The sequence below is a fragment of the Ranitomeya variabilis genome, chromosome 2, assembly GCF_051348905.1.
Source record: "Ranitomeya variabilis isolate aRanVar5 chromosome 2, aRanVar5.hap1, whole genome shotgun sequence".
Lineage (NCBI taxonomy): Eukaryota > Metazoa > Chordata > Amphibia > Anura > Dendrobatidae > Ranitomeya > Ranitomeya variabilis.
In genome coordinates this window covers 199,076,957-199,103,282 of record NC_135233.1, presented here as the reverse complement: position 1 = coordinate 199,103,282, position 26,326 = coordinate 199,076,957, and the positions used below count along the sequence as shown (strand labels likewise).

At 43.0% G+C, this 26,326-nt stretch overlaps 1 protein-coding gene across 2 annotated transcripts in view; it reads right to left on the bottom strand.

The window, feature by feature from the left end:
* BRINP1 (BMP/retinoic acid inducible neural specific 1) overlaps window positions 1-26,326 on the bottom strand; it is a 317,655-nt gene that overhangs the window by 154,086 nt on the left and 137,243 nt on the right. The gene's annotated exons all lie outside the window — the stretch shown is intronic.

The window sequence follows — 26,326 nt, the reverse complement described above, 5'->3', positions numbered from 1 at the left end:
GTCAGCTGTTCCCCTGCTGTGTGTGTGGCAATCCCTCCTACCTCCTCCAACCTCCTCCAACCTCCTCCTCCTCCACCTGTCCCTGGGCTCCAACACCGCCAGTTGCCGTCCAGAAGTGCTGTACGCACAGTCAACAGTCCCTCCTCTGTTATTGGGGTTCAGTAACGTCAGCTGTTCCCCTGCTGTGTGTGTGGCAATCCCTCCTACCTCCTCCAACCTCCTCCAACCTCCTCCTCCTCCACCTGTCCCTGGGCTCCAACACCGCCAGTTGCCGTCCAGAAGTGCTGTACGCACAGTCAACAGTCCCTCCTCTGTTATTGGGGTTCAGTAACGTCAGCTGTTCCCCTGCTGTGTGTGTGGCAATCCCTCCAACCTCCTCCAACCTCCTCCTCCTCCACCTGTCCCTGGGCTCCAACACTGCCAGTTGCCGTCCAGAAGTGCTGTACGCACAGTCAACAGTCCCTCCTCTGTTATTGGGGTTCAGTAACGTCAGCTGTTCCCCTGCTGTGTGTGTGGCAATCCCTCCTACCTCCTCCAACCTCCTTCTCCTCCACCTGTCCCTGGGCTCCAACACCGCCAGTTGCCGTCCAGAAGTGCTGTACGCACAGTCAACAGTCCCTCCTCTGTTATTGGGGTTCAGTAACGTCAGCTGTTCCCCTGCTGTGTGTGTGGCAATCCCTCCTACCTCCTCCAACCTCCTCCAACCTCCTCCTCCTCCACCTGTCCCTGGGCTCCAACACCGCCAGTTGCCGTCCAGAAGTGCTGTACGCACAGTCAACAGTCCCTCCTCTGTTATTGGGGTTCAGTAACGTCAGCTGTTCCCCTGCTGTGTGTGTGGCAATCCCTCCTACCTCCTCCTACCTCCTCCAACCTCCTCCTCCTCCACCTGTCCCTGGGCTCCAACACCGCTAGTTGCCGTCCAGAAGTGCTGTACGCACAGAGCCAAACACCTCGCCAATGTGTTAGTGGGGTTCAGCACCGCCAGCTGTTCCCCTGCTGTGTATACGGCAACGTGTACTGCGACCGCCACGCAGACACAACAAGTTAAATGTAAGGGAACCTGACCCCCCCCCAGGCGTTTGTTACTGAAGGAGCCACCTTGTGCAGCAGTAATGATGCAAAGGGAAAAAGTGCCTCTTTTCGTGATGCTCCTTGCACATGCTGAACCAAACACTTATGAAATGTGTCCCCACACAGCGTTAAACCGTCCGGTAGGTGGAACTTTCCTTTGTCGTGTGACGCAGCACAGCCATCATTTTTACCCCCTTGGCGCCGTGCGCCCCCTCCTCAGCGTTGTTTGAATCTGTCCCGGAGCCTGCGCTGTTAGGTTAGCCCTTGGCCATGCACACATGTTGCGCTGCCCGTCTTCTGACCTCATTTGGTGTCAGGCTGGCTGCGCCTGTGCGGGTGCGCTGGCCGAGATCCCGCCTCGCAGTGTCGTCTAATGTAATCCCACCGCGGGCCTGTGATCCGTGCCCGTGCGCAGTGCATATCCTCTCCTCTCACTCCCCTCCCTACGGCTTCTTCAGACTGTGCGATGTCAGCTGGTCCCTAATAGCATGCCACGGCCGTGACACCGCACAGTCTGAAAAAGCCGTAGGGAGGGGAGTGAGAGGAGAGGATATGCACTGCGCACGAGCACGGATCACAGGCCCGCGGTGGGATTACATTAGACGACACTGCGAGGCGGGATCTCGGCCAGCGCACCCGCACAGGCGCAGCCAGCCTGACACCAAATGAGGTCATAAGACGGGCAGCGCAACATGTGTGCATGGCCAAGGGCTAACCTAACAGCGCAGGCTCCGGGACAGATTCAAACAACGCTGAGGAGGCGGCGCACGGCGCCAAGGGGGTAAAAATGATGGCTGTGCTGCGTCACACGACAAAGGAAAGTTCCACCTACCGGACGGTTTAACGCTGTGAGGAGACACATTTCATAAATGTTAGGTTCCGCATGTACAAGGACCATAATTAAAAGAGCTAAGTTTACCTTTTCCAGCATTAGTGCTGTACACAATGGCTCTTTCAGCTACAAACGCCTGGGGGGGGGGGGGGTTAAAGGTTTCCTTTCAACTTGCTCGAGTGCAGGCTTCGGCCTACACTCCGCTCCCCCTGCTCCTCCTGCTGACCCTGGGCTCTAACACCGCCAGTTTTTGCCCAGATGTGCTAGCTGCACAGAGAAAAACACCAGCCAATGTGTCAGTGGGGTTCAGCACCGCCAGCTGTTCCCCTGCTGTGTAGCCGGCAACGTGTCCTGCGACCGCCACGCAGACACAAGAACTGAAATTGAAGGGAACCTGTCCCCCCTCCCCCAGGTGTTTCTATGTTTTACAGCTACCTTGAACAGCAGTAATGCTGCATGTGTTCAAGGTGGCTCAGAAACTTATTCTCCTTGCCCATGTTGAAGTGAACACGTCTAAAATGTGTCCTCTGTGACCATTAAAACGTCCCTCAGGTGTGATTTGACTTTGTATTGACACACGCAACAAGCTCCTTGGTAACGCTGCCCGTCTTCTGGCATCATTGTTTGGCTGGCTGCGCCTCTGCGGCCGCCCTGACCCACACAACGCCCCTCGTTGTCTTATTTAATGGGACTGCGAGGGTGTGATTGATGGGCAGGATCAGTGCATCAGTTCGCCTGTCCCTCCTCTCCTTCCGCCTTCTTCGGACTGTGCGGCTTCATGGCCGTGGCATGCGATAAGGGATCAGATGACGCCGCACAGTCTGAAGCGGGTGTAAGGACCCGAGTGTGAGAGGCGAACATATGTGCTGCGCCAGGCCCTGAATCCCAGCCCCGCAGTGTTTTAACAATGTTAAGACACTGCGGGGCTGGGATTCATGGGCATCGCGAACCGCACCGGCCGACATTACATGATGCCAGAAGATGGGCAGCGCTAACGGCGCTAGGCCAGGGGATAACACGACAGCGCAGACTCCTGTACAGCAAATAACAACGCTCGGGAGGCTGCACCCAGCACCAAGGTGGGATTCTTGACACCTGTGCTGCGTCTCATTACAAAGGGAACTCTCGCCTCCATTACACAGTTTGACTGTATAAAGGGCTAAATGTTATACGTGTTCCATTCAGCGTGTGCAAGGAGAAAAATTACAAGAGCAACCTTTGACTTGCGCAGCACTGCTGCTGCATAAGCTGTGGCTCTTCTACTTTGTAACCCCTGAGGGGGGGTTAAAGGTGACTTTTGAAATCGGTTCAATTAGGCTTCGGCCTACACTCTGCTCCACCTGCAGAGCCCGGGCTCCAACAACGCTAGTTGCTGTCCGGAAGTGCTGGCTGCACAGAGCCAAACACCTCGCCAATGTGTCAGTGGGGTCCAGCACCGCCAGCTGTTCCCCTGCTGTGTAGCCGGCAACGTGTCCTGCAAAAGCCACGCAGACACAACACACCCAAAGCTGCCGCCTGTGCAGGCTTCGGCCTACACTCCCCTCCCCCTGCTCCTCCTCCTCCTGCTCCTCCTCCTGCTGTCCCTGGGCTCTAACACACCGCCAGTTGGGGCCCAGATGTGCTAGCTGCACAGAGAAAAACACCAGCCAATGTGTCAGTGGGGTCCAGCACCGCCAGCTGTTCCCCTGCTGTGCAGCCGGCAACGTGTCCTGCAAAAGCCACGCAGACACAAGAACTGAAATTGAAGGGAACCTGTTCCCCCTCCCCCAGGCGTTTTTACGTTATCCAGCCACCTTGTACAGCGGTAATGCTGCATGTGTGCAAGGTGGCTCAGAAACGTATTCTCCTCGCACATGTGGAACTGAAAACACGTCTGAAATGTGTCCTCTGTGTGACCATTTAACCGTCCCGGTGGTGTGACTTTCCTTTGTAATGACACGCTGCAACCCCCTTGGTAGCGCTGCCCGTCTTCTGGCATCATTGTTTGGCTGGCTGCGCCTCTGCGGCCGCCCTGACCCACACAACGCCCCTCGGTGTCTTATTTATTGGGACTGCGAGGGTGTGATTGATGGGCAGGATCAGTGCATCAGTTCGCCTGTCCCTCCTCTCCTTCCGCCTTCTTCGGACTGTGCGGCTTCATGGCCGTGGCATGCGATAAGGGATCAGATGACGCCGCACAGTCTGAAGCGGGTGTAAGGACCCGAGTGTGAGAGGCGAACATATGTGCTGCGCCAGGCCCTGAATCCCAGCCCCGCAGTGTTTTAACAATGTTAAGACACTGCGGGGCTGGGATTCATGGGCATCGCGAACCGCACCGGCCGACATTACATGATGCCAGAAGATGGGCAGCGCTAACGGCGCTAGGCCAGGGGATAACACGACAGCGCAGACTCCTGTACAGCAAATAACAACGCTCGGGAGGCTGCACCCAGCACCAAGGTGGGATTCTTGACACCTGTGCTGCGTCTCATTACAAAGGGAACTCTCGCCTCCATTACACAGTTTGACTGTATAAAGGGCTAAATGTTATACGTGTTCCATTCAGCGTGTGCAAGGAGAAAAATTACAAGAGCAACCTTTGACTTGCGCAGCACTGCTGCTGCATAAGCTGTGGCTCTTCTACTTTGTAACCCCTGAGGGGGGGTTAAAGGTGACTTTTGAAATCGGTTCAATTAGGCTTCGGCCTACACTCTGCTCCACCTGCAGAGCCCGGGCTCCAACAACGCTAGTTGCTGTCCGGAAGTGCTGGCTGCACAGAGCCAAACACCTCGCCAATGTGTCAGTGGGGTCCAGCACCGCCAGCTGTTCCCCTGCTGTGTAGCCGGCAACGTGTCCTGCAAAAGCCACGCAGACACAACACACCCAAAGCTGCCGCCTGTGCAGGCTTCGGCCTACACTCCCCTCCCCCTGCTCCTCCTCCTGCTGTCCCTGGGCTCTAACACACCGCCAGTTGGGGCCCTAGGAAGACAAGCTTGAATAGGTCCCCATCCGGGTTCCAGTACCGTCAGCTGGTTCTCGGCAGTGTCTTTTGCTCTTGTACCTTCTGCTCCCCATCCTGGTTCCAGTACCGTCAGCTGGTTCCGGGCAGAGCCTTTGGCTTAGGTGCCTCCCTCTGGGTATCCGAGTTCCACCAACGTCAGGTGGTCCTTGGTAGTGCTTTCAGGCACGGGTACCTCCTGCTTAGTAACCGGGTTCCAGTAACGTCAGCTGGTCCTCGGTAGTTCCATTGGCTCTTGGACCTTCGGCTACCCATCCGGGTTCCAGTACCGTCAGCTGGTTCTCGGCAGTGTCTTTTGCTCTTGTACCTTCTGCTCCCCATCCTGGTTCCAGTACCGTCAGCTGGTTCCGGGCAGAGCCTTTGGCTTAGGTGCCTCCCTCTGGGTATCCGAGTTCCACCAACGTCAGGTGGTCCTTGGTAGTGCTTTCAGGCACGGGTACCTCCTGCTTAGTAACCGGGTTCCAGTAACGTCAGCTGGTCCTCGGTAGTTCCATTGGCTCTTGGACCTTCGGGTAGCCATCCGAGTTCCAGTTCCATCAGCTGTTTCTCGGCATTTTCTCAGCCTTCTTGTACCTTCTGCTACATTTCCAAGTTCAAGACCCGAAAGACGATGACCCGGAAGACCACCCCTAAGATGATGACGACACCAGAGACGACAACCACCGAGATGACGACGACCCTGGAGACGATGACCCTGAAGACCACCCCGATGACGACGACCCCGATGATGACGACCCCGATGACGACGACCCTGGAGATGACGACCCTGGAGATGACGACGACAACCTGGAAGACCGAGAAGCAGAAGAACAAGAGGCTGCAGAACAAAGAGCAGAAGAACATTAAGCATAAGACTAAATATCAGAGCAAAAGATATTATCTAAATTATAAGCAGAAGAAGACTAAGCAGTGTATGGGGGTGAGTCCGTTCCTCCTCGTGGTGCCCCTGGATAAAGCCTGATGCTGCAGGCCAAACTGAACGCGGACAAATGTAACTGTTTTGTGACAGGCAGAACGGAAGGTGTAATCTTCAAACTTTTATAGATAACAACTACGGGAATGCCTGTCACAAATAAGAATATGATGAAGAAGTTGAATATAAAAAAGATAATAGTTAAATAAAAAGAATATGAACAATGTAAAAAAAAATATATATATATACGTAGAAAAGAAGAAGATGAATAAGGTGAAGAAGTTGATGTCACAGAAGCTGATGATGAGGATAATGAAGAAGAAAGTGTGGGAGAAGTAAAAAATAGGGTGAAGGGCGTGGAAGTAGTGAAACATCAATATCTGACAAAATAAATAAAAAATTAACATAGTCAAATTCTTTCTAACGCCGAACGTCATAAAAAAATTAAAAATACTGCTATTCTATTTGATTGGGATAAACCCCTGTGCCTTTAATGTCTCCGCCACCTCCCCCAATACATCCTACATTATTCTTAGTTGTTTTCCTTCATGTAGAATTAACCTACAAGGAAAGAAAGGGTTTATTTTAATTCCGATATTTTCGTCCCATTGACTTGCATTGGGATCGGGTATCGGTATCGGATTGGATTCCGATACTGTGACGGTATCGGCCGATACTTTCCGATACCGATACTTTCCGATATCGGAAAGTATCGCTCAACACTAGTGGTGATTCTTCCCAGTAGTAACAAAAAGTGATGAACTGGCCCAGAAAGAAAGCAGCGTCTCATCTGTGCAGTGTCTGTGACTTAGCTCCATTCCATTACTGCTATAATTACAGCCCATGGTAGTCGTCACTTAGCAATTTCCTGCCTACGGTTAAAGAGCAACAGCTCCAAAACACATCCTGTAAGTTCTAATACTGTGTAGACTAAATATTATTACATTCAATTTTTTTGTTTAAATTAAACTTTTTTTTTTTTAAACTTTCACTGAAATGTTCAATACAGGATTCTTTAATAAAGAAAATATCACAGTTTATTACAAAGCATGACATTGCTAAATTACTTTCTAAATTGTTCTGGAGATCAAGAGAATTTATTATTATTATATGGGACTTATCTATAAAGTTTAAACTTATAAGTTTATTACATGACAAATTTGATTAAATGTTTTATTACAATAATTAATTGCACGCACGCATACAGCATAGTAAATTATGTTGAAAAAATAATCTAGTTTTCCTCTAGTTGCATTTAGAATTCTGGAATACAAAGGCTATAAGGGTTTTTTTTTAATCCTTTAATTTAATCAATTAAAATAATTAAAATTCCTTTCCATTTTCCATACTGGAGCACCATTCATGACCCCTTGTTTATGACCCAAAGCATAAATCTTTTGACATACAAAAATTAAACAGCATTAATTCTATTGTTTTGAATGAATAGTAATTTCCATAAGTGAGCAAAATCAATTGTCTGGTCCGGGATTTGTAATGAATCTGAATTGTTCTCTTAATTCACCAAATGCAATGAGAAGAGTTTCTTTCCATACAAGTCAGAGCAGAGTAATAAGACCCATGTTCTTAGTTTATAACTATTTCATAAAGACTTATTTTCCACAATAGTGATTAAGGCATAATTACTAGTGTTGATCATGCACTGAAATGCTCAAGTAGAGGGAGCTAATGGAAGTGAATGGCAAACTCGAATATTTTTCCGGAGAACAGAAAAATTCTCTCTCTCTCTAAGCCTCCTCAGGTCATCTGGTGAGTCTCCACCACTGCTCCAAGTGCCTACTATCGGCTGTGGTGCTAACGACATGCCAACAGGGCTGCAGCTAATTAGAGAGCGCCGTGGCTCTGAGCTCGAATATCGGTATTCTGTCTACACTGGAATGCCCCAATGAGAGTCGCTGAGCTCAGTTATTGGCTACCATGCAATCTAGGTGCCACAGCCAATGCCATGTACCAGGGAAGGCGGTGTAGACTCACCAATGGACTTTGGGAAGGTGAAATTAGCTCTTTTTTAAACAAAATGCAGAAAGGGACACATTATATTTAAATTATGATGGAATCTAGTAAATTATGGAGGTGGAATTTATTGGGAGCCCATGTCATGAGGGGGTCTGAACATTTTGGTTAAGACATACCCCTTTGCTCCACGGAATCTTCATACCTATGGTATGTGATAGCGCAGAAATGATGATGTGTGCTCTAAGTTGGGGCACTGGTATTGATATTTGTTGAACAGAAAGACATTGGCCATCATGGCGCTGACAGAGGGACATAATTCAGAGTGTGCTCCACAAAGAGATTGGACACGTAACTGATAACATGTCACTTAACATTGGGTGAAGAGAATAACACTCATTACAATAAAAGCATAGTGAATGATGAGTATTGGAGTGGGTTACCACTTCCCTAATGATGACCCACACTCTCATTTAACATGGACCAATAGGCACCATGAAAGCTACACGGGTGGGTGGCTAGCTATATAAGTAAAACACAGGATAACTAGACTGGTGTCATTGCCCATATGAGTTGCAGCATATTGGTTCTTAAAATATGCTCCCTGATGAAGCAGCAAAACGCATTGGAGTGATTAGGGATAGTTTAGGAGCATTGTAGTTTAGTATTATTATTGGTATTTTTTTTAGGTACGGCTACATCAAGAGAAAAGATATATAATGAATTATTTTTAAAGAGAATTCAATCTGATGAAATGTGATCAGGTTATATCATGTAAATTAAAACAGGTATGGATGTGTGTGCCTACTTGCTTTAGGTTATGGCAAAGCTCCATTGTACATCACCGAGTGCACGAGAGTAAGCCAGTCCATGGCTGCATTTATACAAAGGATGTAAAGTCCAGCACTTGGGATTAAAATCTTCAAAAACTTTATTCACATCTTCTTAAAAAGTTACACTAATTAAAATATTTTGGGTGAAATGGTGGAAGAAGATGAGGGAAAGGCCAATTTATTACACACCTTCTTCTCGGCAGTATTTACACAAGAAAATCCAATAACAGAAGATATGAGCAGGGATACCATAAAGTCCCCATTAAATGTCACCTGTTAACCCAGCAGGAATATCACAAAAATAGATAAATCACTATATTGGGAAAATCATACACCCCCAAGTTCTGCAGGAATTAACTACCGTGATAGACAGACCTTAATTTCCAATTTTTCTTGAATTCGTAATTACAAGGTCTGCTTCAGAGGAGTGGTGCATTGCTAATGTGGTGCCAATGTTCAAAAAAGAGTTTAAATCTGAGCCCCAAAATTATAAGCTAGTAAATTTAACCTCGATTATTGTTAACATCTTTAAGGGTTTTATAAGACATGCTATCCTGGAGTTTCATAATAAAAATAATCTTTTAACCTAACATCAGCTTAGGTTCATGGGGAGGTAAATTCCAAATTGGACCAGGGTAAGGCTGTGGATGTTGTGTATCTGGACTTTTCAAAGTCATTCTACTGTATATGGTGCTGCATAAAATGTTGGTACATAAAAAGTCAATGATGGGACTAGTAGAAAATATAATTTGTGGTTCAGTGAGAAGGTGGCTATTAGAGAAACACTCTCTGCTTGGACCAGAGCCTAATCGTGGGGGTATCATAAGGGTCAGCAATGGGTCCTCTTCTTTTTAATATATTTATTAATAAACTTGTAGAGGGCATATAGAGTAAAATTGTAATATTTGTAAACTCTTCAAAGTAATCAACACAAAGGAGAATATCTGGGTGTATTGGGAGACAAAAAAACTCAAGTTTTGTAACCGGTGACCAGTACCAGGCTGCTGCTGCCAAGGCAAATGAAATCATGGGGTGCATTAAAAATTGGACAGATATTCATTCTTGGAAGACTGTGTACAAGTTTGGGTTTGGGTGTATTAGGAGGACATAGCTGAACTAAAGTGGGTTCCAAGAAGGGTGACCAATGATATTAGGGAAAATGGTGCACTGCTATTTAATAAACAAGGAGGGCTTGTACGAATTTCTTCAGATACATAATATTACAGCTACTAGATTTCAGACATGGGATATTAATTCTAGGCACTGGTCTAATGGCAGTGTATGGAATTTTGAAGGAATTTGGGGCAAATAGCATCTGCCTAATAGGATTTTTGCCAACATGTTAGATGATTGGTTGAACTTGACAGATTTGTGCCTACATTCAACTAGAAAACTACTAAGACATTCTTAGTTACATATGAGCATGTAAAATATAGAAATATAGTAGCATACATAGAGCATATTCAAGTAACAGAATGCCAATAGAAGACATCATGACGATAAACCACAAATAATCAAAAGGGCTCCATAAAATGATAAAATGACGCCTGTGGCCATAATGTTCGCAGTGACATTACTTCTACTGTTTTGCTCGTATCAAATCACCAAAAGTAGGTAGAAACAAAGCCTTTGTGGTCGAAAAAGTTAAAAGTTCTTCATATTAAAGAGGCCTTTAAAGCCATTAGTGTGTAATTGTATGCACTTACTGAATACACATCAATATACTTGCTGCATTATCCCTAAGGGAATAGAAGGGGGGATTGGGTCTATTGTATTTCGAAAGCTGTATACAACTTTCACAATAAATGGGAATGCTGTCTCTCTTGGAACTTCATTCACAGAATATATAATACAGAGTGAGTGAAAAGATAACCACAGGAGACCAAGACACATGAAAATTCAGTAAATTTTATATTTGCATTGTAAAAAAGCAGATTTAAGTACTAGCCACAGGCTAACTCCAGGCAGTAAAAGCAATAACCTGGCCAAAAGAGGGTAGTTAGCATCTAAGACTGCATAATGAAAGAAGGTTTTTTACATATTTATTTTACTAGGGCCATTCATTCGTAGTGTTGGACCTTAGGGCTGGCCTTTATGGTTAGGCTTTAGGGTTAGGTTTTTGAGTTAGGCTTTATGGTTAGGGTTCAGTCAAAAGTAAAAAATAAAAATAAAAAAATTACTACTGTTACGTTAGGTCTATTAGTGTTAGATTAGGTTAAGCTTACTAATGTTATATTATGTTAGGCTTACCAGTGTTAGATTAGGTTAGTTTTTTGTTGTTGCTAGGCATTCATATAAAATAAAACAATGGCTCGCAAAACATTTACCGTCCACCTCGCTGTGCACCGGCAGTTCCGGAAATGAAACCAGATCTGCTTCTGAAGCAGAACAGTTTTCAGCCAGTGATGATGACTCTTCCACTACAGGATACCACAGCCCGATGGTAGTGGAGTCAGTCATCACTGCTGAATCATCAGAGGTAAGACCAGGTTCTGCAGTCCCCCTCCATTGTCGTATCCCGACAATGCATTTTCCATCAAATTCCTCCTTTTTAAGCAGCCCTTGGAATACAATTAGATGTCACCAATTTTACCCCCTTTGAATTTTTCAAAATTTTTGGTACAGCAGAAGTTCTACAATTAATTGCCCATCAAATCACTTTATATGCCGACAATATATTTCTCAAAAACTCACTGCCTTTCATTCCCATTCATGGATCCCCACAAATGTCACTGAAATGAAAAAACCCTCAACATGGGTTTAGTAAAAAATTCCACTCTCCACTTCTACTGGGCAACAGAATCTGTCCACAGCACCTCTGTATTGTCAGCTGTCATTTCCCAAGCCCGTTATGAATCCCCAGTGAGATTCCTTCATTTTAGTGATAATTTCCAAGCCCCCCAAGAAATGACCCCAACTACAATCACCTAAACAAATTGAGAACCCTAATTTTCCTCATAAAAGATTAATTTCTAAATTCCTATTCCTCAGAGCAACTTGTTGCAGTCGATGATTCCCTCATGAGTTTCAAGGACAATCTGTCATTCCGCCAATTTGTCCCCTTTAAGTACGCTAATATGGTGTAAAATTGTTCAAAATGGGTGACAGCACATTAGGGATCCTTTCTAATATATGAAGGTAGGGACCGCTAAATAAACCCACCTAAGTGCCCCCAGACAATTGCATCTCAGGTAAAATTGTCTGGGAACTATTAACGCCATTTCTTCACCAAGGGTTCCACGTGTAGACAGACAATTACTACAAAAACTAGTACAATAAAATTTGTGGTTTGTTCCTCAGAATATACAGAAAAGATTCATGAAAATAACTGAAAAAATAAAAATTGTGATTTTTCAAACTTGTGTTGCATCAACCGCATAAAAAATGGTGATAACAAACTACTCACTACCTCCCTAGGTAATTACATTAGAGGATATAATCTACAAAAAAAATACATTTATGGGGGTTTTCTGTTGCTTCTAAACCACACAGGCTCTGCAAAATCTATGAAAATATTTCAAATAGAGGCAAATTAGAGTTCCAAAATTTAAAGATTGCTCTTTCCGTTCTGAACCCTGCTATTTGTTCAAACAGAACTTTTTGACTACATTTGGGGTATCGCTGTGCTCGTAAGAAATTGGGTAACAAACTGTGGGGTCTACCTTTTGGTGTTACCTCTTGCAAGAGTAAGTAATTTGAGGTTAAAGCAAGAAAAAAAGAACTTTTCCAATATGACGACATAATGTCATCAAATTCTGTTTAGTACCTCTGGGATCAAAACGCTCACTATACCCCTGGATAAAATCCTTGAGGGGTGTAGCTTCCAAGATGAGGTCACTTGTGTGGATTTCTGCTGTTTAGGCACCTAAGGGGCTCTCCAAATGCAACATGGTGAATGCCATCTCTTTCAGCCAAATTTATGTTCCAAGATTCAAATATTGCTCTTTCTGTTCCGAGCCCTGCTGCTTGTCCAAACAGACCTTTTTGGCTACATGTGGGCCATCGCCACACTTGTAAGAAAATCAGTAACAAACTGTATGATTCACCTGTTAGTGCTACCTCTTGCAAAAGGGAAAATATTGGGGCTAAAGCAAGATTTTAGAGGTAAAATGTATTTATTTTTTATTCCGCTTTCATTAATTCCTGTGTATCACTTAAAGGGTTAAAAAAAATCCCGACAACAGTTTTGAAGTATTTGAGGGGTGTAGTTTTAAAATGGCCTCACTATTGGGAAGTATACAATATATAAACCCCTCAAAGTCCATTTAAATCTATATAGGTCCCTAAAGAGACATGTTTTGTAAATTTGTTGTAAAAAATGAGAAAATTCTGGTCAACTTTTAACCCTTCTAACATCCTAAGAAAAAATATGTTTAAAAAATGATGCAGATGTAAAGTAGACATATATTTATTCATTATTTTGTGTGGCATAACTATCTGATTTAAGAGCACAAAAAATGTAAAGTTTGAAAACTGTGAAATTTTCATTTTTTTGTCCAAATTTAGATTTTTTTCATAAATATACACAAATCACATAAACCATAATATTTATCACCTGTTAGGGCTAGCGGAATGCACCAAATTATAAGAGAGTTGGTATAAGGTGCGTTCGCAGCCCGGGGTCCACCGTGCAGAGATGGAACCTGCTGCTGAGTAATGACGGACTATATGGCGGTACAATGTGGATACACACACGGGTTAACTTCACCCTGTGTGAAGGAAGCAAACCCTGTTGCGTCACAGGGCCGCGGTACCGCACCAAGAGCGCAAGCAAGGAGTCTCAGGACTCTATCCCAAGACACAGGATTAGAGTACGTTCAGACCACTTGCGCTCGACACCGCAAATGGGGAGTGAAAGAAACAGAAAATATAACTTAAAGCACAAGAGTGCGTACTGTGCTGCTTTGGTGGATGCCACTAACTACCCAGACTTGGGATAGGAAAGCGCTCTATAAGCGCACGGCGCCGCACTGGCGGCTACAGCAATAGACGCTGTATCGTGTGTCTTTATGTTGACAGCTTAGTCGGGCGCTAGACAGCAAGCATCCACCTTTTGCGAACAGTCATACACGACTTGCACTCATCAACACACACACGTATACATATGTACACTAGCGCATGGCCGTGTGGCCATGCAAACCTTTTATAGCTGCAGCATGTACAGGTCCTTCCCAAAAGGACCAATGGGAAGCTGCCACAGAAGTTGAGCACCTTCAGGACCTTCCTGGAGGACCAATGAGATCTGCTGCAGTATCTGAGCATGTGACCCTCAATCTCCAATGGGAGGTCTTGTCCTGGGCATGCTCAGAAGGGGAAAAGCAGGACTTAGTCCCAAAAGCGTCTGCTCGCCGCTGCCCAGCACTGACTTCAATGGCAGAAGCTGGAAAAACAGCAGTAACCATATGCACAGAGTGAGACTGAGCGAGACGCTGGGACCGATGTCTCCGCTGAGCAGACTCCACTGCGGCTGGAGAAGAATAGGAGACCGCAGCGGAGATGGTTCGAGATTCCCCCTGTGCAGAGGTGGGAACTCGACACCTAACAATCACCATCATGAAGTATAAAATGTCATGGAAAAAAAGAAACAATCTCAGAATCAGTGGGATACTTTGAAGCAATAGAGAGTTATTACCACATAAAGTGACACTGGTCAAAATTTTAAAATTTGGCTTGGTTAAAATTGGCTCTGTCACTAAGGGGTTAAAGAAGCAATCCCATCAAAGATTTTATCCTCTGAATATATTGCAGTAACAATATGGCACTGTGTACTTACAATTGCTCATTTTGCCTTTCTACTCAGTTAATTCTTCTCTTTTGCACTAGGCCTATGAGATCATTTGCTTACAAACTGAGGAGCTGAATCCTACTAAGCTCTATGTACACGTTTGCATGAGTCATCACTGCAAAAGTCTCTGGCAGGGGGAGAAGGGAGCAGCTGAGTCTGGAGTTGAAGAGGGGAATAATAAATGCAGGGACAAGAGACTTTCTATTTTTGCATAGAGCAGAGAAAAGAAGAATTTGCTGGGTAGAAAGGCAAAATGATCAATTGTAAGAACACAGTGCTATATAATATGATGATTGCAATATATTCAGAGGATAAACCTTTGGTGGGAGGAGTGCTTCTTTAAGTTCTACTTTTAACAACAAAAGTCTGGTAGGCATTTTGCTATAAATTGCTGCTGCAGTGATCCTTAATCATGTAGAAAAAGTCTCAAAATTATAATTTTTTAAATCTTAAATTATTGGTCTTGGTTTCATGAACTCTAAGAGGGACTATCTATTTGTAAAAATGAGCGGACCTGTGAAAGTTTGTGTTCGTCGAGTTCGACTGAACTTTGGTCCTAAGTTCGGTTCGGGTACCAGACCTATATTCAAACTCGAACTTCAATCCGAACCCCATTTAAATCAATGGGGACCTGAACTTTGCAGCTGGAAAATATCTCACTCTGCCTCCGGACTCCCAAACTGTAAAATGGACTTCAAGGTGAAGTCCGTGTTCGAAATTCAGAACCAGACAGTTTCCGGTACCAACCCCGAACGCTCATCTCTACTTATTTGCTACTGTTTGCTCCGGAATAACTACTGCTATTTTCTGCACTTTTCTCACCTACCCTGTAACCTTTGTAGACTTGAGACCACCATTCACATTAGATGGTTTGGATGATCATTCAGGTGGCAACCACCTCGGACGGCTCTCCCATACACAGGAGCCGAGTGTTCCTGTGTCTTCTATGAAAAAGCTGCCGCCAGTCATTTTGTGGTGGCGGATAATCTCAGGGAGAACAAAAGAATCAGCCTTCCAAAAACAGACATGCCCGATCCTTACCTCCCGACAACAATCAATTGTCCGAGGTCCCCATGCAAATTAGATCGTTGTCCAAACCAATTGATATTGGCGGCTTTGAAGGACATTGGTCTGGTTTCCCGAATAGGTCTAGACTTACTACTTCCTTCTACCTCTCTAATACTTAGACCACTAAGGAATTTTTAATTACTATGAAACATTTTTTTTGCTGATTTTCTGTTGCGTAAAATGTGGGTGTGTTAGATTATCTGAAAGCACAGCACATAAAAATAAGAAGTGCTTCTTTAAGTTTAATGTAAACTTTTCTCAAGTTGAAATTGCTGGGTACAGAAATTCCTTGTTTGCGTTTCTCCATATAGTGAGTCATCATTTTGATTTTGAACACTTTCCAGCACTTTGAAACTGAAAATAATTACCAGCCCACCTTCTTCTCCTGAAAGTAGGCCACCGTCTGATAAAAAAACACTTCCTCCTTAGAAGCTAGCCCTACTGAGTGGCCTTTTTTTTAAGTTCTGCTCTTAAACAGATTAGCTTTTCAATTGTTGAACATAAATTTCAATTTATTTTCTCATAGACATTACTTTTTGAGGTCATGATAGTACCTACATTGTTCTAATTCCAACGTGTTCATTTAAGCTTCGGCTGAGAAACGATCTACGGCCGACGTTATCAAAAAGCTTCTACAGTTTGATTTTTTTTTTTATCAAGCTGGATATGCTTTTGTAAAAAGCATTTCTGTGTCAAATAAGGAGAGCACATTTAATAGATTTGAAAGCAATTTAAACTTGGATTGCTAAATCACTGGTTATATAATCCAAGAACTATAATTCCATAAAATATGAATTCTGTTCAGGTGAGAGACAAAATTGGCCATACCAGGTCACAAACATTTGGAATTCTTCAAAAATTCTCTATCAATTAATTCAAATTTGACCAATGAATGTTCCAAATACAAAAAAAACTGTCAGAGCCTGATTTTTTTCTTTTCTAACCCAAAAATATATCGAAAACACAAGTACAACTTGTATTGAAAAGTACACCTTGTCTCCCCCACCCTCACCCCCAAAAAAATACATACCCTAATTTGCCAATGTTGTTGGACACAAATAAAGAAATACGGCTCTTTGAACGCAGTGAAAAAAACAAACAAATAAAACAAAAAAAAATGTATCCTAAGGGATTTTAAATAATTACTGTTGTTTCAACAACATTTGCATAAATCAACAGAACAAGCAAATTTAAGATATTTTGTAATATATGTTATTCATGAAATATGCTTCTTTCTCCACTTATGAGCCACTTATACTCCACATCCCCTATCTCTTGAACTGCCATCTACTAAAAAAAAAAAGCTCATATCCAACTTTTCAAAGCCTCAAACTCTCTGAAATGGGGAGGATGAGTGAAGAGTAGGGAGAGGCACTGAAACTGACAGAAAAATAGTTCCCTGCTTCAACTTCTGTAGTAAGTAATTTGGTCAGTGCTGGATTCACAGTTACACTGCTCAGTACTGCTTCACAATGTCCTCCATGCATCTGTTGCTTCTGTCTGTGGGCTAGAATCCATCTTTCTTTGTGTGCTTTGTACATCAGACACGATAGCAGCTAATCTCCACCCACAAGTTGAGAGAGAACTGAGAATTTTAGACAGAGCCTGCAAAAGGGAAACTGTAGAGAAATGCCGGATACAAGCTTATTCTGAAAAGCTACCTGAAATGGCACTTTATTAATTATTTATCTGTAAGGGACATTTATCTTCATAAGCTCATATGTATTCTCATAAAACGTTCCAACTTTATTACATAAACTAGCTGAAGAGCCTAGCGTTGCCTGGGCATAGTAAATATCTGTGGTTAGTTATAGCACCTCACTTCTCTTATTTTCCCATCACGCCTCTCATTTTCCCCCTCACATCTCTCATTTTCTCCCTTACACCTCTCATTTTCCCCCTCACTCCTCTTATTTTCCCCCTCACTCCTCTTATTTTCCCCCTCACTCCTCTCATTCCCCCCCTAACACTTGTCATTTCGACCTCACATCTGTCATTTCCCGATCACTCCACTATTTTCCCTCACTCCTCTCATTTTGCACTCACACCTTTTCATTTTCACCTCACACATCTCATTTTCCCCTCAGTATATACATGTTTGTCATCTCCCTTATATATAGTATACACCTGTATGTCATCTCCTGTATATAGTATATACCTGTATGTCATCTCCCCTGTAAATAGTATATACCTGCTGTATGTCATCTCCTCCTGTATATTGTATATACCTATGTGTCATCTCCTCCTGTATATAGTATATACCTGTATGTCATCTCTTCTGTATATACTATATACCTGTATGTCATCTCCTCCTATATATAGAATATACCTGTATGTCATCTCCTGTATATAGTATATACCTCTATGTCATCTCCCCTGAATATAGTATATACCTGCTGTATGTCATCTCCTCCTCTATATACCTATGTGTCATCTCTTCTTTTATATAGTATATACCCGTATGTAATCTCCTCCTGTATATAGTATATACGTGTGTCATCTCCTCCTGTATATAGTATATACCTGTGTGTCATCTCCTCCTGTATATAGTATGTACCTGTATGTCATCTCCTCCTGTATATAGTATATGCCTGTGTGTCATCTCCCCTGTATATAGTATATACCTGTGTGTCATCTCCTCCTGTATATAGTATATACCTGTGTGTCATCTCCTCCTGTATATAGTATATATCTGTGTGTCATCTCCCCTGTATATAGTATGTACCTGTATGTCATTTCCTCCTGTATATAGTATGTACCTGTATGTCATCTCCTCCTGCATATAGTATATACCTGTGTGTCATCTCCTCCTGTATATACTGTAGTATATACCTGTGTGTCATCTCCCCTGTATATAGTATATACTTGTGTGTCATCTCCCCTGTATATAGTATATACCTGTGTGTCATCTCCCCTGTATATAGTATGTACCTCTATGTCATCTCCCCTGTATATAGTATATACCATTGTGTCATCTCTTCCTGTATATAGTATATACCTGTGTGTCATCTCCCCTGTATATAGTATATATGTGTGTGTCATCTCCTCCTGTATATAGTATATACCTGTATGTCATCTCCTCCTGTATATAGTATATACCTGTGTGTCATCTCCCCTGTATATAGTATATGTGTGTGTGTCATCTCCCCTGTATATAGTATATACCTGTGTGTCATCTCCTCCTGTATATAGTATATATCTGTGTGTCATCTCCTCCTTTATTAGACCTTGTTCACACGTTATTTGCTCAGTATTTTTACCTCAGTATTTGTAAGCTAAATTGGCAGTCTGATAAATCCCCAGCCAACAGGAAGCCCTCCCCCGGCAGTATATATTCGCTCACAAATACACATAATAGACAGGTCATGTGACTGACAGCTGCCGTATTTCCTATATGGTACATTTGTTGCTCTTGTATTTTGTCTGCTTATTAATCAGATTTTTATTTTTAAAGGATAATACCAGTCTTGTGTGTGTTTTAGGGCGAGTTTCATGTGTCACGTTGTGTGTGTTGAGTTGCATGTGGCTACATGCATGTGGCGACTTTTGTGAGATGAGTTTTGTGTGGCAACATGCGTGTAGCAACTTTTTGTGTGTCGAGTTGCATGTAACAGGTTAGTGTAGCAAGTTGTGTGCAGCAAGTTTAGCGCATGGCGAGTTTTGCACGTGGCGAGTTTTATATGTGGTGCGTTTTGAGTATGTGCAAGTTTTGTGTCAGGCAACTTTTGCATGTGTTGCAACTTTTGTGCATGTGGCAATTTTTCCGCATGTGCAAGTTTTGCGTGTGGCAAGTTTTCCATGAGGTGAGTTTTGCACGTGTGGCGAGTTTTGCGTGAGCCTAGTTTTGCATGTGGCGAGTTTTGCGCGTTTCGAGTTTTGAGCGGTGACTTTTGTGTTTCGACTTTTATGTGGCGAGGTTGGTGTATGTGTGGTGAAATGTGTGCTGAGGGTGGTATATGTGTTCAAGCACATGGTAGTGTGTGGTCATATCCCCGTGTGTGGTGAGTATCCCATGTCGGGGCCCCACCTTAGCAACTGTACGGTATATACCCTTTGGTGCCATCGCTCTCACTCTTTAAGTCCCCCTTGTTCACATCTGGTAGCTGTCAATTTGCCTCCAACACTTTTCCTTTCACTTTTTCCCCATTATGTAGATAAGGGCAAAATTGTTTGTGTGAATTGCAATGCGCGGGGTTAAAATTTCATCTCACAACATAGCCTATGACGCTCTCAGGGTCCAGACGTGTGACTGTGAAAAATTTTGTGGCTGTACCTGCAACAGTGCAGATGCCAATCCCGGACATACACACATTGAGCTTTATATATTAGACTAGCTGAAGAGCCCGGCGTTGCCTGGGCATAGTAAATATCTGTGGTTAGTTATAGCACCTCACTTCTCTTATTTTCCCATCACGCCTCTCATTTTCCCCATCACTTCTTTCATTTTCCCCCTCACATCTCTCATTTTCTCCCTCACACCTCTCATTTTCCCCCTCACTCCTCTTATTTTCCCCCTCACTCCTCTCATTCCCCCCTAACACTTGTCATTTCGAACTCACATCTGTAATTTTCCGATCACTCCACTATTTTCCCTCACTCCTCTCATTTTGCACTCACACCTTTTCATTTTCACCTCACACCTCTCATTTTCACCTCAGTATATACATGTTTGTCATCTCCCTTATATATAGTATACACCTGTATGTCATCTCCTGTATATAGTATATACCTGTATGTCATCTCCCCTGTATATAGTATATACCTGCTGTGTGTCATCTCCCCTGTATATAGTATATACCTGTATGTCATCTCCTCCTATATATAGTATATACCTGTATGTAATCTCCTCCTGTATATAGTATATACCTGTGTGTCATCTCACCTATATATAGTATATATCTGTGTGTCATCTCCTCCTGTATATAGCATATACCTGTATGTCATCTCCTCCTATACATAGCATATACCTGTATGTCATCTCCTCCTGTATATACTATATACCTGTAGGTAATCTGCTCCTGTATATAGTATATACCTGTGTGTCATCTCCTCCTGTATATAGTATATACCTGTCTGTCATCTCCTCCTGTATGTAGTATGTACCTGTATGTCATCTCCTCCTCTATATAGTATATACCTGTGTGTCATCTCTCCTGTATATAGTATATATCTGTTTGTCATCTCCTCCTGTATATAGTATATACCTGTGTGTCATCTCCCCTGTAAATAGTATATATCTGTATGTCATCTCCTCCTGTATTAGACCTCGTTCACACGTTATTTGGTCAGTATTTTTACCTCAGTATTTGTAAGCTAAATTGACAGCCTGATAAATCCCCAGCCAACAGTAAGCCCACCCCCTGGCAGTATATATTAGCTCACACATACACATAATAGACAGGTCATGTGACTGACAGCTGCCGGATTCCTATATGGTACATTTGTTGCTCTTGTAGTTTGTCTGCTTATTAATCAGATTTTTATTTTTGAAGGATAATACCAGACTTGTGTGTGTTTTAGGGCGAGTTTCGTGTGTCAAGTTGTGTGTGTTGAGTTGCGTGTGGCGACATGCATGTAGCGACTTTTGTGAGATGAGTTTTGTGTGGCGACATGCGTGTAGCAGCTTTTTGTGTGTCGAGTTGCATGTGACAGGTTAGTGTAGCAAGTTGTGTGCAGCAAGTTTTGCGCATGGTGAGTTTTGCGCGTAGCGAGTTTTATGTGTGGTGCCTTTTGAGTATGTGCAAGTTTTGTGTGAGGCAACTTTTGCATGTGTTGCAACTTTTGTGCATGTGGCAATTTTTCCGCGTGTGCAAGTTTTGCGTGTGGCGAGTTTTCCATGAGGTGAGTTTTGCACGTGTGGCGAGTTTTGCATGTGGAGAGTTTTGCGCGTGGTGAGTTTTGAGCGGCGACTTTTGTGTTTCGACTTTTATGTGGCGAGGTTGGTGTATGTGTGGTGAAATGTGCGCTGAGGGTGGTATATGTGTTCGAGCACGTGGTAGTGTGTGGCGCATTTTGTGTGTGTGTTCATATCCCCGTGGTGGTGTGGTGATTATCCCATATCGGGGCCCCACCTTAGCAACTGTACAGTATATACTCTTTGGCGCCATCGCTCTCATTCTTTAAGTCCCCCTTGTTCACATCTGGCAGCTGTTAATTTGCCTCCAACACTTTTCCTTTCATTTTTTCCCCATTATGTAGATAGGGGCAAAATTGTTTGGTGAATTGGAAAGCGCAGGGTTAAAATTTCACCTCACAACATAGCTTTGACGCTCTCGGGGTCCAGACGTGTGACTGTGCAAAATTTTGTGCCTGTAGCTGCGACGCCTCCAACACTTTTCCTTTCTCTTTTTCCCCATTATGTAGATAGGGGCAAAATTGTTTGGTGAATTGGAAAGCGCGGGGTTAAAATTTCACCTCACAACATAGCCCATGACGCTCTCGGGGTCCAGACATGTGACTGTGCAAAATTTTGTGGCTGTAGCTGCGACGGTTCAGATGCCAATCCCGGACATACACACACACATACACACATACACACATTCAGCTTCATATATTAGACTAGCTGAAGAGCCCGGCGTTGCCTGGGCATAGTAAGTATCTGAGGTTAGTTATAGCACCTCACTTCTCTTATTTTCCCATCACGCCTCTCATTTTCCCCCTCACATCTCTCATTTTCTCCCTTACACCTCTCATTTTCCCCCTCACTCCTCTTATTTTCCCCCTCACTCCTCTTATTTTCCCCCTCACTCCTCTCATTCCCCCCTAACACTTGTCATTTCGACCTCACATCTGTCATTTCCCCATCACTCCACTATTTTCCCTCACTCCTCTCATTTTGCACTCACACCTTTTCATTTTCACCTCACACCTCTCATTTTCACCTCACACCCCTCATTTTCACCTCACACCCCTCATTTTCCCCTCAGTATATACAAGTTTGTCATCTCCCTATATATAGTATACACCTGTATGTCATCTCCTGTATATAGTATATACCTGTATATCATCTTCCCTGTAAATAGTATATACCTGCTGTATGTCATCTCCTCCTGTATATTGTATAAACCTGTGTCATCTCCTCCTGTATATAGTATATACCTGTATGTCATCTCTTCTGTATACAAAATATACCTGTATGTCATCTCCTCCTATATATAGTATATACCTGTATGTCATCTCCTGTATATACCTGTATGTCATCTCCCCTGTATATAGTATATACCTGCTGTATGTCATCACATCCTCTATATACCTATGTGTCATCTCCTCTTTTATATAGTATATACCTGTATGTCATCTCCTCCTGTATATAGTATATACCTGTGTGTCATCTCCCCTGTATATAGTATATATGTGTGTGTCATCTCCCCTGTATATACTATATACCTGTGTGTCATCTCCTCCTGTATATAGTATATACGTGTGTCATCTCCTCCTGTATATAGTATATACCTGTGTGTCATCTCCTCCTGTATATAGTATACACCTGTATGTCATCTCCTCCTATATATTGTATATACCTGTGTGTCATCTCCTCCTGTATATAGTATATACCTGTGTGTCATCTCCCCTGTATATAATATATACCTGTGTGTCATCTCCCCTGTATATAGTATATACCTGTGTGTCATCTCCCCTGTATATAGTATGTACATGTGTGTCATCTCCTTCTGTATATAGTATATACCTCTATGTCATCTCCTCCTGTATATAGTATATACCTGTGTGTCATCTTCTCCTGTATATAGTATATACCTGTGTGTCATTTCCCCTGTATATAGTATGTACCTGTGTGTCATCTCCCCTGTATATAGTATATACCATTGTGTCATCTCCTCCTGTATATAGTATATACCTGTGTGTCATCTCCCCTGTATATAGTATATATGTGTGTGTGTCATCTCCTCCTGTATATACTATATACCTGTATGTCATCTCCTCCTGTATATAGTATATATCTGTGTGTCATCTCCTCCTGTATTAGACCTCGTTCACACGTTATTTGCTCAGTATTTTTACCTCAGTATTTGTAAGCTAAATTGCCAGCCTGATAAATCCCCAGCCACCAGGAAGCCCTCCCCCTGGCAGTATATATTAGCTCACACATACACATAATAGACAGGTCATGTGAGTGACAGCTGCCATATTTCCTATATGGTACATTTGTTGCTCTTGTAGTTTGTCTGCTTATTAATCAGATTTTTATTTTTGTAGGATAATACCAGACTTGTGTGTGTTTTAGGGCGAGTTTCATGTGTCAAGTTGTGTGTGTTGAGCCGCGTGTGGCGACATGCATGTAGCGACTTTTGTGAGATGAGTTTTGTGTGGTGACATGCGTGTAGCAACTTTTTGTGTGTAGAGTTGCATGTGACAGTTTAGTGTAGCAAGTTGTGTGCAGCAAGTTTTGCGCATGGTGAGTTTTGCGCATGTCGAGTTTTATGTGTGGTGTGTTTTGAGTATGTGCAAGTTTTGTGTGAGGCAACTTTTGCATGTGTTGCAACTTTTGTGCATGTGGCAATTTTTCAGCGTGTGCACGTTTTGCGTGTGACAAGTTTTCCATGAGGTGAGTTTTGCACGTGTGGCGAGTTTTGCGTGAGCCTAGTTTTGCATGTGGCGAGTTTTGAGCGTGGCGAGTTTTGAGCGGCGACTTTTGTGTTTCGACTTTTATGTGGTGAGGTTGGTGTATGTGTGGTTCAAGCACGTGGTAGTGTGTGGTGCATTTTGTGTGTGTTCATATCCCCGTGTGTGGTGAGTATCCCATGTCGGGGCCCCACCTTAGCAACTGTACAGTATATACTCTTTGGCGCCATCGCTCTAATTCTTTAAGTCCCCCTTGTTCACATCTGGCAGCTGTCAATTTGCCTCCAACACTTTTCCTTTCACTTTTTTTCCCATTATGTAGATAGGGGCAAAATTGTTTGGTGAATTGGAACGTGCGGGGTTAAAATTTTGCCTCACAACATAGCCTATGACGCTCTTGTTGTCCAGACGTGTGACTGTGCAAAATTTTGTGGCTGTAGCTGCGAATGTGCAGATGCCAATCCCGGACATACACACGTACATACACACACACACACATTCAGCTTTATATATTAGATTAAATTGGTTGTCAACTTTTTTACAATCACGTTTTGCTTGATAAATAAGACCTTATCCAGCCACAGCGACCTCTGGCATTCCTGTGTGAACTGTGAGGGCACCTAGGAGCCAGTGTCCAAGGAGTTATTACACAGATCCCAACCTAAGGGTAATGTTTCCCTTGTGAAGAGTGACATGCTTGGTATGCCAGGGTAAGGAGACTTTTAGGCCCCTTAATGCTCATCTGTTAAATTAAATATGCATATTGCCTCTTCAGAGAATAAGAGGACTTGAACTCTAGTGTCATCCACTGAAAATAGCAATCCTAAAAGTCAAACACCTGAAAACACCGGTCTTCAAATTGAGATTCTGGTGTGACTTTTATCAAAATCTTTTATAGTCATGTGGCCCGGCTCATTGAGGGTTCGATATTGACTGTTAGGATTTCTACTTTTAATAAGTGACACTAGAGTTTTAGTCCCATTCCTCTCTGAAGAGGTTATTGGCATATTTAATTTCCAAGAAGAGCATTTCATGGCTTATATGCCTCCTTACCCTGGAGTGTCAGGAATGTCATTCTCAACTAGAAGAAATGTTTACCCTTAGACCACAGTCAGAGACCTCTTATACAGCCAAATCAGATCTCTTGTTTTACACTGAAGAAGGACAAATACCCCGAAACATGTGTCTGCAAATTGAGATTTTGATTTGGCTTTTAAAGCCTTGTGTCATGGCTCATTAAAGAGTCGATACTGACTGTTAGGATTTCTACCTTTAATAAGTGACACAAAAGTTTTAGTCCCCTTCCTCTCTGAAGAGATGATTTGCACATTTAATTTCCCAGAATTACATTTCATGGCTTATAAGCCTTCTTATGCTGGAATGTCAGGAATGTCATTCTCGATTAGAAGAATTGTTACCCCTTAGACCCCAGTCAGAGGCCTCTCATACAGCCAAATCAGATATCTTGCTTTACACTGAAGAGGGGCAAATACCCCAAAACATGTGTCAGAAAATTGAGATTTTGATTTGGCTTTTAAAGCCAAGTGGCAGGGCTCATTCAAAAGTCAATTTTTATTTTTAGGATTGCTACTTTTAATAGGTGGCTCTAGAGTATAAGTCATCTTCCTCCCTGAAAAGACAATTTATACAGGTCCTAATGACATTTGTGAAATGTATCAATGTAATGCACGCAATGAGTCAAGTTTTTCTGGAGATTTGTAGCTGCTTCCTGATCCTTCTAATTGATGAAAGTCCCAAGCAAGAGACCATTATCCCCTTAGTATGATATTTAAAGTTCGCTTTCCTAAATCAAACAACCTTTCAAAGGACAATATTTGTATGAAAAATATTCCTTTCTGAACAGATAATGCAATAAACCTCAGAGTTTGACATCTATAAATCGGTAGAGAATGAGTTTGCAGTGGATCCTTAGGTGACAACTCTACTGAATGTATCCCGTACATCTGCTTAGCTCCTGCTGCTCGTCCTATACTTCGGGAAACATGTTCAGTGTGACAGATCTGCTTTGAACATACAAACCAGTCATAGTTTTATCAGTTGCATTCTAGCTGGATGCAGCTTACGAGTCACATCATCTTCATGGGAGAGAACATCAGAAGTGACAGCTCATGGAAGAATGTCATGTAAAAATAAGGCCTACAAGATATGTGTTTTCCTACTTTTGCTGTTATGATACTTTGCTTTCAACATAATGAAAAATATTTAAGTTCATCCATATGAAAAAGAATTGTTCTAATGTAAAGGATGCAGCATA